Here is a 14,321-nt window from a genome sequence, read left to right on the forward strand (position 1 = left end):
TAGACAGCGCCAGATTCAAACATGGATCCTGGCGCTGTAATAACGTTGTGCTAACCGCTGGGGGATGTGGTGAAGGGAGGAGAGATTATTTTAAAGAATATATGGGTCAGCACAACATTGAAGGCTGAAGGGCCTGTACTGCGCTGTGTCCCAAAAGGTGAGGGTATAGGACAGAAGGTGGGAGAGGTGGAGAGACAGGGAGAGGGAGATACCATGGGGATAGGGAGGAGCAGGTAAAGGGGAGATGGGAAAAGGATTAGGAGGGCGGGATGCCTGAAATATGCATGTTGGGTGAATCTATTGACCATCCCTGCGATGTCCCCCTCACTGACCAGGGCACTCTGCTCCAGTTTAAGTCTGGGTTCATAATTTTCCCATGTCAGGTTCTTTTTTAAACTCATGAGGATATTTTCCTCAATTCTTATCGCATGGTGGGGGAGGGGGGTTTAGTTCTTCCTAAATTCTCTTCTTTATAGCCATCGTCTATATTTAATCCTCAACCATTACCACATTGTCCGAACGGTGCCCCAACAACAACCTCACACTCAACGTCACCAAAACCAAGGTCCTGATTGTTGATTTCAGGAAGGGAAAGCCAGAGGTTTACGATCCAGTGATCAATGGGGGATCAAAGGAGGAGAGGGTGAGCACATTTAGATTCTTGGGAGTCACGATCTGAGAGGATCTTTCCTGGACCCAACAGACTAATGACATCATGAAGAAAGCTCGTCAGCACCTCTATTTCCTCAGGAGTTTGCGGAGGTTTGGGATGACACCAGACACCCTGGCAAATTTCAATCGAGGTGAGGTGGAAAGTGTGCTGACCGGCTGCATCACTGTCGGTATGGGGACACCAGTACCCCCCAAGTGTAAAGCCCTCCAAAAGGTAGTGGGCACAGCCCAGGACATCACCATCAAGAACATCCACAGGGAGTGCTGCCGTTGGAGAGCACCAGCAATCGTCAAGAATCCACACTGTCCAGCACATGCTCTGTTCTCACTGCTGCCATCAGGAAAGAGGTGCAGGTGCCACAAGACTCACACCCCCAGGTTCAGGAACAGTGGCTCCCCTTCCACCATCAGACTCCTCAATGACAAACTCAATCAGGGGCTCATTTTTTTTTCTCTCTGTATTGCAGTCAGTTTGTTTGAAATCTTTTATTTGTTTACCTGTGTACGTTGTGTACAAATTTGTTCATTCTGTCTCACCCACAGGAAAATGAATCTCAGGTTTCTATGCGATGTTCTCTGACAATAAATCTGAAACTGAAGTCAGATCGAAAGCCCAAAATCTCAATTCAGTACCCACCGCCTGCACACTTTTTGAGTCGTGAGGCAATGAAACAGGCCCTTCAGCCCACTATATGCATGTTATCCATTGGACTCATTTTAAAATGGCACAGCCAAGATCAACCTGATCACAACTTCTTGCTGCTCCCTTCGGAGAGAAGGTACAGAAGCCTGAAGACCAAAACCTCTAGGTTCAAGAACAGAGTTAAACGGGAAAGTCCAACGATGCTGTGATTGCAGTGCAGTACACCAACGTGCTGGAAAAGCTCAGCAGGTCATGCAGCACCTATAGGGAGTAAAGAATGTCCAATGTTTTGGGCCTGAGCCCTTTGTCAAGATGTGAGCAAAGAGCAGGTAGGCTCTGTATAGAAAGGTGGGGGAGGGAAAGGAAAGAAGAAAATATGGTGCAGGGGGAGGAGCACAGGTGACTGATAAGAGGTGACAGGTGGATATGGTTTGGATGGTAGAAGAGGAAGAAGCTGAGGAAAGAAAGGGGGAGGGGTAGCTCTCAGAATTGAGGGGAAAGGGGTGTGCAGCTGGAGGAAAGGAGAAAGAGGGATGGGGAAAGACAAAAACTCAGGGAGAAGTTTAACAGAAACTGGCAAAGTCAATATTAATGCCGTCTGGTGCCCATCCAAAATATTAGGTGTTGTTCTTCTAATTTGCAGGAGCCTCGGTTTGGCAGTGCATGAAGCCATGGATGGACATGTCGGTGTGGGAATGGTGTGTGGAATTAAAATGGTTGGACACTGGGTGGTTCTGTAATTGTAGTGGACAGAACCAGGTACTCAACAAAAGGATCTCCCAGTCTCGGTCTAATCTCTCCGATGTAGAAGAGACCACAGTGGGAGCATCGTTTGCAGCAGACGACCCCTGCAGATTCACAAGTGAAGTGCTGCTTCACCCAGAAGGACGGTTAGGGGCCCCAAACGATGGTGAGGGAGGAGGTGTGGACGCAAGTGGGCAGCACGGTTGGTGTAGCGGTCAGCACAACGATTTTACAGCGGCAGCGATCGGGCCCGGGGTTCGAATCCCGTGCTGTCTGTTTTCTCCAGAGGCTCCAGTTTCCTCCCACTGTTCAAAACGTACTGGGGGTTGTAGGTTAATTGGGCGTAAGTTGTGCGACAAAGGCTCATGGGCCAAAATGACCTGTTACTGTGACGTATGTCTAAATTAAAATATAAATTTAATTTAAATTTAAACGTACGGCACGGTAACAGGCCAATTCGGCCCATGAGTCCGTGCTGCCCAATTTACACACCATTAACCTACAACTCCCCGGTACATTTCGAACGGTGGGAGAAAACTGGAGCTCCCGGAGAAAACCCACGCAGACACAGGGAGAACGTACAAACTCCTTAGAGACAGCACGGGATTCGAACCCTGGTCCTGATCGCTGGTGCTGTAAAGGGGTTGTGGAGGAAACCTACGAGGATATGGGGAGAACGTACAAACTCCTTACAGACAGCACGGGATTCGAACCCTAGACCTGGTTGCTGGCCCTGTTACAGTGCAGTGCTAACTAACCGTGCCAGCCCTGATATGGTGTCATCTCTCTGAGGTTGTATGTCTGCATGGTCCCCTAGCAGCCTGTGTGTTAAGGCCTCATTGGGGCCCACATTACAGGAGACACAATCCATGTGGGCATTCATTTCAGCTGGGGCTGTGTCTGTGCCTGCAGCTGAGAGAGGCAAAGTCGGGATGGACTGGGTGTTGTGGTTTCCATTCACAGTGGCCTCCAGGATGTGACATCATAACTTCCTCCAGAACATTAATCGTCACATAATCAGACCACAGCTGTGACTTCACCCCTTCTCCTCTTGCTGTTTCACTCATGACTACACTCCTGCACTGCAAAACTGACCTCTCCCCTCACACTTCCAGTGTTCAGGTAGGACCTGATTCAATTTGTAGTTCAACACAAGTGATTAACAATGGTAAATAAGGTCAGGATCAAATCGAATTGGTGGAAAAGCACATGAGCAGCGTGTTCACTCCAGCACAACATCAAAAACAGTTATCTATAAAACTCTGGTTAGGCTACACTTGCATTCAGTTCTGGTCGCCTCAGTACAAAAAGCACACAGATGCTTTAGAGCAGGGTTTCCCCACCCTTGGGGGTGCGAGATAGCATTCCAGGGGGTGCGAGATAACATTTCAGTTTTTGTTATAAATCCATATTCCTTCAATTTGGATAATATGTCGGATGATGAAGAGCTGAAGGAAGATCTTATTGAACTGCACACAAATCATGTTCTTGAAATGCAGTTTGAAAGCAAAACTTTGCAACAACATTGGTAATCGGCAACGGGACGTGTTTCCAAGACTTTGTGAAAAAGCACTAACTGGGCTCATCCCCTTCGCGACGACATACTACGCGAGTCTGGATTTAGTGTCCTTTTGTCAATCAAGACAAAATCTAGAAATCGCTTGGGTGCCCAGGCAGACGCGCGGATTGGTATCAGCCACAAAGTGCCACGTTTTGAAAGACTCTTAAGCAATGAACAGAGACAAAAGAGTCATTAAATTTAAATTGGCTTTAAACATTTGAACATTAGTTCTTTAATTTTTTAAAGAAATTGCATGCATGGGTGAAAATTTAATTTTTTTGTAGGGTTTATGCAACTTTTAATTTGTTCTAATGTTTTTTTCTTTTCCATATGTTTCATTTTTGTTTATATATTATTAAAAATTGATTATACAAATTTGTTTTGGTCACCTTCACCTCTATTCTTAAATAAATTATTACTTTAAGGGGTGCGAGAACAGATTAAAATTTTTTAGGGGTGCGGGGCATAAAAAAGGTTGGGAATCACTGTTTTAGAGAGAGTTTATTGTCACCTGATTAGACATGTACAACCTGACGAAACAGCACATCTCCGGACCCTAGTGCGCAAACACACAGACACCCTACAAACATTCAAAGGAAATATGTATAAATACACTTCACAGGTCTCTAGGATCATTCAACATTCTAACCACCTGCAGGAAGAAGCTGTTTCTCAGCCTGTCAGTCTGGTTTCTATGTAACATCTCATAGATACTGCAGGGTGGATGGTGAGAGTCCTCGCTGATTCTCTAAGCTCTCTTTAGACATTGTCAGAAGAGATTTACCAGGTGTAGAGCGCATCGAAAGGACCAAAGACTTGTTGATCTAAACCAAGGCTTTTATTAACTAAAAGACTGGAGCCTATCACAAGTAGGTCGACCAGTCTAGAATGACCTGGTCAGGCTAGCAGCAATCCTTTAAGACCTGCCAGTAGGTGTGGCTACACTCTCAGCCAATCACAGTCATCCTACACTACATAGACACAGTGGTGATAGAATCTGTACACTCACACCAGGATATTACCTGGATTGGAGAACGTGTCACATGATGCAAGGTTGATAGAGCTGGGGCTTTTCTCTTTGGAGCAACGGAGGATCAACGGTGATATATACGATCACGAGGGGTTTCATTAGGGTGGACAGCCAGCACATTTCCCCCAGAAAATACCTGGGAACATCTGTACAGGGTGAGGGGAAAAGAGTTTAGGGAAGACGTCAGGGTGAGTCTTTTTTTGCCCAGAGAGTAATGGGTGCCTGGAATGCATTGCCGGGCATGGTGGGAGACCTGGACATTCAAAAAACGGACAGATAGGCACACAGATGTAAGAAAAATAGGTTATAGATGTGAGGTAGGGAAGGATTAGAATGTAGTGGAGGTCAGTTTACATAGGTCAACATAATATTGTGGGCTGAAGGGCCTGTACTGAGCTGGAAAGTTCTATGTCCAATGATCTACGATCAGGACCAGAGGGATGTCTGCTTCCATCGAGAGGGTTGCAGTAATCTGAGGCGCCTTGGGAGGTGGGAACAGATTCAAAGGTAGTTTCCAGACCGCTGGAAAAGAACTCCCAGTGACGACGGGAGAGCAGGTGGGAGCAAAGCTTTTACAGAGATGGACGAGGCTGCAGAAAGCAGCCCTCCTCCTCTGCAGTGTCGGGTGGGGTCTCACGCAATTTTCTCAGGACATTTGATGCCACTTTATAGGCAGTGATCAGCTCCGAGACCGAATTATGCTCACTCCAGAGAACAATGTCCTTTATCTGTGAGAGTTAAATGTATACCAGTATACAGGAGGGTGAAGGAGGTTTGGATCTAGGCTCAGGTCGCCAATGGTTTGGACTGAAGTCTGTGCCCAGCTGCAGAGGATACAGGAGGCAAATCCACGGATGGTCGGTGACTCTGAAGGGGCTTCTTCTCCTCTGATTGTAAGAGGCAATTTCTGCTGATGGCAAATCTGTCTGCAGGCAAAAGCAAATTGAGTGTAATATTACACCTGCTTTATTACATGACAATAAAGGAAACGAATCCTCTCCACTCTAAAACAATCCACTCCACTCCACTCCAATCCAATCCAATCCACTCCACTCCACCTCACTCCAATCCAATCCAATCCACTCCACTCGACCCCACCTCACTCCAATCCAATCCAATCCACTCCACTCGACCCCACCTCACTCCAATCCAATCCAATCCATTCCACTCCACCCCACCTCACTCCAATCCAATCCACTCCACCCCACCTCACTCCAATCCAATCCAATCCATTCCATTCCACCTCACCTCACTCCAATCCAATCCACTCCACCCCACCTCAATCCAATCCACTCCACCTCACTCCAATCTACCCCAAAACAATCCAATCCACTCCACCCCATCTCACTTCAATCCACCCCAAAACAATCCAATCCACCCCAAAACAATCCAATCCACTTCACCCTACCTCACTCTAATCCAATCCACTCCACTCCACCTCACCTCACTCCAATCCAATCCACTCCACCCCACCTCACTCCAATCTAATCCATTCCACTCCACCCCAGCTCACTCCAATCCTATCCAATCCACTCCATTCCACCCCACCTCACTTCAATCCAATCCAAAACAATCCAATCCACTCCACCCCACCTCACTCCAATCCACTCCAAAACAATCTAATCCATTCCACCCCACACCACCTCACTCCAATCCACTCCACCTCACCTCACTCCAATCCATTCCAATCTACTCCAATCCACTCCACTCCTCTTCATTCCAAAACAATCCAATCCCACTCCACTCTCTCCAATCCAATCCATTCCAATGCATTCCACTCCACCCCATCCCAATTCACTCCACTCCAATCCAATTCCAATTCAATCTAATTCAATCATTCCAATTTCAATCCAATTTAAACCAATCTAATTCCAATTCCAATCCATTCTATTCAGTGGCAATAAGCATGAGTCCCTTCTGGAGATTTCCCCCCACTTCCCCCTTTCACCCCCCCTCCCCCCTATCGTGTCCTCACTGTGGTGCAGTGCTCAGGGTTCTAATTCTGAGTGTGTGAACCCCTGAGGTTTCATCACATGGGACTTGCAGAGCCTGAGTTATGACACCCTAGCCAAGTGCTGGTAGAGGACAGGACCACATATACATATAGAGCAAATGGGGAAGAGCGACTAGAGTCAGGGGCAGTGCTCAATCAAATTAGGAAGTGCTGGAAGCATTCGAGAGTTGAGATTTCAGGTCAATGACCCCTCATCAGAACCAGGAACGAGAATCAAAGGCTATTTAGGTTACAGAGAGGACAGATGCAGTATGGGAAATTCTGTGTCCGGGCAATCTGGGTGATCTGATGTGGCAATTCCAGAGCAGTTCAGATCAGATGAAGTCTCTTACTGTGGGTAACATCAGAGTGGGGTTGGAGATGTACAAAAGTCAGACAAGGGCCTAATGCAGCTTACATAAACCACTTGGACAGCCCCAGGGTCCCAGGTTCGACCCCAACCTCTGGGCCTGACTGTTTACAACAGCCATTCCCAACCCTCTTTTTCAGATATTCCCCCCTCCCCCTCCAGGACTCTGCTCAAAATGTATGGGTCCCTTTCCCTGTGAAGTAGGAAAGTTTTGATTTTTTTTCTGTACTTCTCCCCGACTGACTACATAATAAATATTGTGTTACATGAGGGTAAAAGAAATCAAGGCCTTTACGTGATTGTGCTGTAGCCCTCAGGAGTGGGGTTTGGGGGGGTGGCTATAGGGCCCCTGTTGAGAATGGTTGGTGAAGAGTCTAAACCCTTTGACTGGGTGAGTTTCCCCATTTCCTTACAAATCCCAAAGATGCGCAAGTTTGTGTAAATTGCCCCTCATGTGAGGATGAGAGAGAGACGTTGAGGGGAATTGATAGGAATTTGGGGAAATAAAATGGGCTAGAGTTGGATGAGTGTAAAACTGGATGGTTGATGGTTGGCAGAGAGTCAGTGAGCTGAGGGGCCTGTTTATATGCTGTCACTCTCTGTGACCAAGACCAGGGCTCATTTATTGATTGGACTAGAGTCAGTTTTTAAAAAATATTCTTTTTGAGAATATCTGTATCACCAAAGACTATTTGTTGGCCACCACCAGTTACCCTTCAGAAGGTGGGAGTAACTGAGGTCCTTCTAGTGAAGGGGCTCCCACGGAGCGGTTGGGGAGGGAGTTCTGGGGTTGAGACCGGGAGTCGACGAAGGACCGGTAGCGTATTCCTAGGTTGGGACGGGGTCTAGCTTGGAGAAGTCCCTCTGCACCTGCTGCCCCTGTGCTCCTTGATGGTGGACCAGATGACTTGGGAGCTGATGTCGCCAAAGCCTGGGTGCGTTGCTGGGGACGGAGCACCTGGCATCCGCTATTAACAGACGACAAAGAGGATGAACGTTTAGGAAGGTGGGTTGGAGGCCTGTGACCAGTGGTGCTGGGACCCTTGTTGTTTGTGAGACTTGGATGAAAGTGAAGTTTTGTATGTTATAGTTCAGGTTTCCTTCATCTTCTTTAAACTGGATAATGTAAGAGATAAAGGCTTTGCTCAACTGCAAATAATACAATTTCTGATAAAAATTCTTATAGGATGAGAAGAATAGACAATTTTCTAGTTTTAAAAAGGAAGAAATTTATAACTATAAAGAATTTGTAACTTTATTTCTCCTTTCTTTGAGGTAGCTACGTCATATACCCCAGACCGGCGGAGCAGTCCTCTTCTAGGGGGCCGTCTGCTGCGACCAGGCTCCGAGTTTCGGGAGGGACGCACATGGAGCTGTGAGGGAAGGTGGACACCCGCCTAGCCAGCCAGATCAGCCGAATCATCCGTAACGATCAATAGGGTGACAGATCACCCCCCCCACCCCACACTCTTATTTTTCCTGTCTTTCTCTTTCTTTTTGGTTGGGGTTTCTTTTGATGTCATATTTTACTACACTCTACCACCTTTGAATTATGCTCATATTTGAAATAATTTTTCCAATTTTTAAAATGTAGAGCATGCTATATAATTGTATCGTTCATTGTTTATATATTAAATATCAATAAAATTATTTTAAAAAGTAAGTTACAGATGATACAAACATTGATGGAGCTGTGGTCAGTGGAGAGGGTTATCAAAGAACACAGCAGGATATAGATCAGTCACTGAGATGGGGAGGGAAACGGCTGACAGAGTTTAATCCGGAAGTGTTGCCCTTTTGGAGGTGAAACATAAGGGGAATGTGTACGATTAATGACAGGCTTGTCAAAGCATCGATGCACTGAGAGATCTGGGGAGGGCGAGCTCCATGGATCCCTGAAAGTGGCCCCACAAGTAGGTAGCTTGGTAAAGAAGGTGTGTGGAATTGAGTAGGAAAGTAAGGAGATGCCATTGCAGCTGGAGAAAACTGGAGTGAGGCCGCACTTGGAGAACTGTGTGCTGTTCTCGTCGCCCCCATTACGGGAAGGACGTGGAAGCCGTGGAACGGGGACAGGATGGTGGAAGGAGCTACTCTTAAAAGGAGCAGCTTTTAAGAGGTTTCTAGATGGACAGAATCTTAAATAAATAAATTGTTCAATAGGAGAAAGTGAGGTAGTGTCTGGTCCGTTGCCCATTCAGGAATCTGATGGTGGAGGGGAAGTTGTCCGTGTGTCACTGGGTGCTTGTCTTCAGGCTCTTGTATCTTTTCCCCGATGGCAGCAGAGTGAAGAGGGCACGGCCTGGGTGGTGGGGGCCCTTGAGGATAGAGGCTGCTTTCTTGAGACTCTGCCTCATGGAGATGTTCTCGATGGAGTGAAGTCTGATGCCCGTGGTGGCCAAGTTAACAACTTGCTAGAGCTTTTCCCTGTCCTGAGCACTACACAGTGATGCAACCAGTCAGAATGCTCTCCATGTCAAAACCTTTGAAAGTCTTTGGTGATGTACCAAATCTCCTCCAACTCCTTACCGAGTACAGCTGCTGGCGAGCCTTCTTTGTGATTGCATCGACATGGAGGCCTGAGGACAGGTCTTCAGAGATGTTGACACCCTCTCCACTGCTAACCCTTCAATGAAGACTGGTTCATGTTCTCCTGACTTCCTCCTGAAGTCGACAATCATCTTCTTGGTTTGGCTCATGTTGAGCACAAGGTTGTTGTTGTGACACCACTCAACGAGCTGATCTATCTCCCTCCTCAATGCCATCTCTGATTCTGCCCGATGACTTTGGTGTCATCAACAAATTTGTACATGGCATTTGAATTGTGTCTGGCCACACAGTCGTGGGCGGCCAGACATATGCGCAGGAGAGAGGGATAGGGATGTTATATTATATTTACATTTATTTAGAACTGTATATATGTGATTATTATACACTGTGTATTATGCATCATGGCCCTGATTCATCTGGTTGTTTATGTACAGTCAGATGATAATAAACGAGAGTGTTCGGCATGGACTAGAAGGGCCAGTTGGCCTGTTTCTGTGTTGTAATTGTTTTATGGTTGGTTATATGTTTGATGTTGATGTGCAGACATCAAAGTTTTAATTCAACTTGGACCACATGTTTGGTTCCGTTTGTGGCCAGCGTAGGGTCTGTTCCTGTGCTGTTCCATATTCGAGAAGAACTGGGGCAGGAGTCAGTTTTCTGGCCTGTCGAACCTGTTCTACCATTTAACAAGATCACGGCTGATCTGGCCGTGGACTCAGTTTCACCTCCCACCTGTTCCTCTTAACCCTTTAATTCCCCAATTATTCAAAAATCTACATATATCTTAAATGTAGTGAATGAGGCAGCCTCATCCGCTTACTGCAGCACTCTCCGTCCCAAATCTACTCTCCCGAACCTTGAGCCTCTGTTCCCCAGTTCTAGTCTCACCTCGATCCTGAAGGATCAGTTAAAGAAAGGAAAAGTAGACCACTGTGACTCAACTTTAAAACCAGGAACTTCCTGGATTTGGGTGTTGACACAGACAAAATGGGAGGATTCAGAAATGCAAATTACACTTGCAATTTCAAGAGTTTGCAAAGTGTTTGAGCAAAGGGGTTGGACAAGCAGCTGCCCAGGAGAAAAGGTAGGGCATGGCACATTATCAATGGGACTCACTGTAGCTGAGATTCAACCAGAATAACTGAAACTCAGAACAATTTTCAGAAGCTGTGAAATGAAATATTTGCTGGGGTGAATTCGCTTCATCGTTGCCTTGGGGTTTGAGGTAAGCAATGTGTGTGGGCTCAGGTTAACCTGGATTCCAACTCAGGGCAGAAGGTCGAGGTGTGTGGCCCCAAGATTAATCTTGCACCTATTTGTTTAGTTGGATTTCTGCAAGGCAACTCACCCTCCAACTTCAAGTTTATTGTCAGATGTACCAAAGATGCAGTATTGAGATTGTTTAGTGAACAGACCATTTGCACATCAAGTGCATAGTTCAAGAACTAAGACTCAGTACAAAAGCGCAGGGTTACAGAGAGAGAGATGAATTGGGATGGATCAAAGGCAGCGTCATTGAACTGATGTGGGGTTCATTCAGGAGTCTGATAACAGCAGGAAAGAAACTGTCCTTGAATCTGGGGGGGGGTGTAATCTCACACTCGTGAATCTTCTTCCTGATGGGAGGGGGTGAAGAGAGTGTGGCCGGAGAGGGATGGGTCTTTTAATGCGTTGCCTGCTTTTCCAGAGACAGCGGAAGTTGCAGGTAGAGATGATGGAGGGGAGAGGGTGTGTGCGTGTGCCGGAGACATTGGAGGGAAGGAAGGTGTGTGATGGAGTTGATGCAGGGGAAGGGTGTGTGTGTTGGAGACAATGGAGGGGAGGGGGTGTGTGATGCAGTCAATGGGAGGGAGTGTGTGATGCAGTCAATAGAAGGAGGGGGCTGTGTGATGGAGTCGATGGAGGGGAGGTATGTGTGATGGAGTTGATGAAGGTGCAAAGATATCTATAAAATTACAATTGCATAAATACAAGATGTTTAAGAAAGTAAATTAGCGTAAAACAGAGAGAAAGTGAGGTCATGTCTGTGGTTCATTGTCCGTTCAAAAATCTGATGGCAGAGGGGAAGAAGCTGTTTTTGTACCATTGGGTGTTCCTCTTCAGGCTCCTGGACCTCCTTCCTGATGGTAGCAGAGTGAAGAGGGAATGGCCTGGGTGGTGAGGGTCCTTGAGGATAGAGGCTGCTTTCTTGAGACACCACCTCTTTAAAAATAGAACCATGGAACATTACAGCACAGAACCAGGCCCTTCAGCCCTTCTAGTCTGGGCCAAACTATTTTCTGCCTTGTCCCACTGACCTGGACCCAACCCAACCCATAGCCCTCCATTCCCCTCCCATCCATGTACCTGTCCAAATTTTTCTCAAATGTTAAAATTGAGTCCGCATTCACCACCTCAGCTGGCAGCTCGTTCCACACTCCCACCACTCTCTGAGTGAAGTTCCCCTTCATGTTCCGCTAAACTTTTCCCCTTTCACCCTTAACCCATGTCCTTTGGTTTGTATCTCACCTACCCTCTGGAAAAAGCTGACCTACATTTACTCTGTCTACCCCCCTCATATTTTTAAATACCTCTATCAAATCTCCCCTCATTCTTCGACACTCCAGGGAATAAAGTCCTAACCTGTTTAACCTTGCCCTGTAACTCAGTTCCTCAAGTCTGGGCAACATCCTAGTAAATCTTCTCTGCACTCTTTCAATCTTATTGATATCTTTCCTGTCGTGGGATGACCTAAACTGCACACAATATTCCTAATTTGGCCTCACCAATGTCTTATTCAACTTTACCATAACATCCCAACTCCTGAACTCAATACTTTGATTTATGAAGGCCAATATGCCAAAAGCTCTCTTTACAACCCTGTCCACCTGTGGCACCACTTTCAGGGAATTCTGTATCTGTATTCCCAGATCCCTCTGTTCTTCCACACTCCTCAGTGCCCGACCATTTACCATGTATGCCCTTTCTTGGTCTGCCCTTCCAAAATGCAACACCTCTCACTTGTCTGCATTAAATTCCATCATACACCCTCCTCCCCTCCATTGTCTCCAACACACACACCCCTCCCCTGCATCAACTCCATCACACACCCTCCTTCCCTCCAATGTCTCCGGCACATGCACACACCCTCTCCCCTCCATCATCTCTACCTGCAACTTCCGCTGTCTCTGGAAAAGCAGGCAACGCATTAAAAGACCCATCCCTCTCTGGCCACATTCTCTTCACCCCCCTCCCATCAGGAAGAAGATTCATGAGTGTGAGATCACACACACCCAGATTCAAGGACAGTTTCAGCCCATTTTTCCAGCTGATTCAGATCCCTCTGCAAGCTTTGAAGACCTTCTTTGTTGTCCACAATGCCTCCAATTTTAGTGTCATCTGCAGACTTGCTGATCCAATTGACCAAATTATCATCCAGATCATTGATATAGATGACAAACAACAATGGTCCCAACTCCGATCCCTGAGGCCCACCACCAGTCACAGGCCTCCAGTCTGAGAAACCACTACTCTCTGTCTTCTCCCATCCAGCCATTGTCGAATCGAGTTCACTACTTTTAGTAAATACGGTTTACCATCTGCCCAACACACCCTTCAGGTGCTCTACTTCATCAAATGTCTTTTGGAAGCCCCAGTATTTTCTGTCCATCACATTTCTCTCATTGATCTGTTCTGTTACTTCATCAATGCTCCTTCCTCCTCATCATGGGTAAAGAAGAACATCTACAGATGCCGGAGTCGAGTGCAAGGCACAAGCATGTTGGAGAAACTCACGCAGCATCCATTAGAAGTAAAGGGCAGTTTACATTTTTAGGCCCGAGCCCTTCCAGGACTTTCTGAGTTTCTCCAGCTCTTTAAATGTAAATTTAGACATGGAGCACAGTAACAGGCCGTTCCTGCCAACATGTCCATGCCACCCAACTACACCCCTTTTAACCTAAAACCCCCTGTACCTTTCAAATGGTTGGTGAAATCTGGAGCCCCTGGGAAACCCACGCAGACACAGGGAGAATGTATAAACTCCTTACAGATAGCACTGGATTCAAACCCCGGTCACAGTCGCTGGTACTGCAACAGCGTTGCTAACCACGCTGCCCAGTGTTCCCTGAACAAATCCATGCCAGCTTTCTCTAATTAATCCCCTCTTGTACAAATGACATCCAATTCTGCAGCTAAATCGTCACTTAAAGAACATTCCTGTCTCTGAGGTTAAACGTACTCAGCAATAATGACAGAGTTTATTCCCTGCACCCTTGTTTAAACAAGGGTGGACCAATCACAATGTTTCTGTCCTCAGGCACCACTCCTGAACCTGTTGGTATCTAGAAGCTTATGCAGTCTCACTCCACCCCTCCAAACCCTCGGATGTACCCCGTCTCAGTCAGGTGATTTAACTACACATAACCTTTCCAGCGTTTCTCATTAATCTTCACCCCTCCAGAACTACAGTGCACCCTCCTTCGATGAACCTACAGTAGCATTTCACACTCATTCAGGAGTTCAAGGAATCCTTTAACATTTAAGTTGTTGGCAATGACATTTGTGCCAAATCCGGACCTGGCACTTTATAATTACTCTCAATACTCCATTAAAGACTTTTAATTATCTGAGAAAACATAATCCAGCCTCTGCTCCTTGAATCTTCTGGACAGAGTCCCAGACTTTTGACTATATGTAACCACCCATTCCTGGTATCAAGCAGGCCAACAATTCTACCCAAATCTGCAGTGCCTCACTTTCTCCAAATCAAAAAGTTAAAAA

Source organism: Narcine bancroftii, chromosome 9 (genome assembly GCF_036971445.1).
Source record: "Narcine bancroftii isolate sNarBan1 chromosome 9, sNarBan1.hap1, whole genome shotgun sequence".
Taxonomy (NCBI): Eukaryota; Metazoa; Chordata; class Chondrichthyes; order Torpediniformes; family Narcinidae; genus Narcine; species Narcine bancroftii.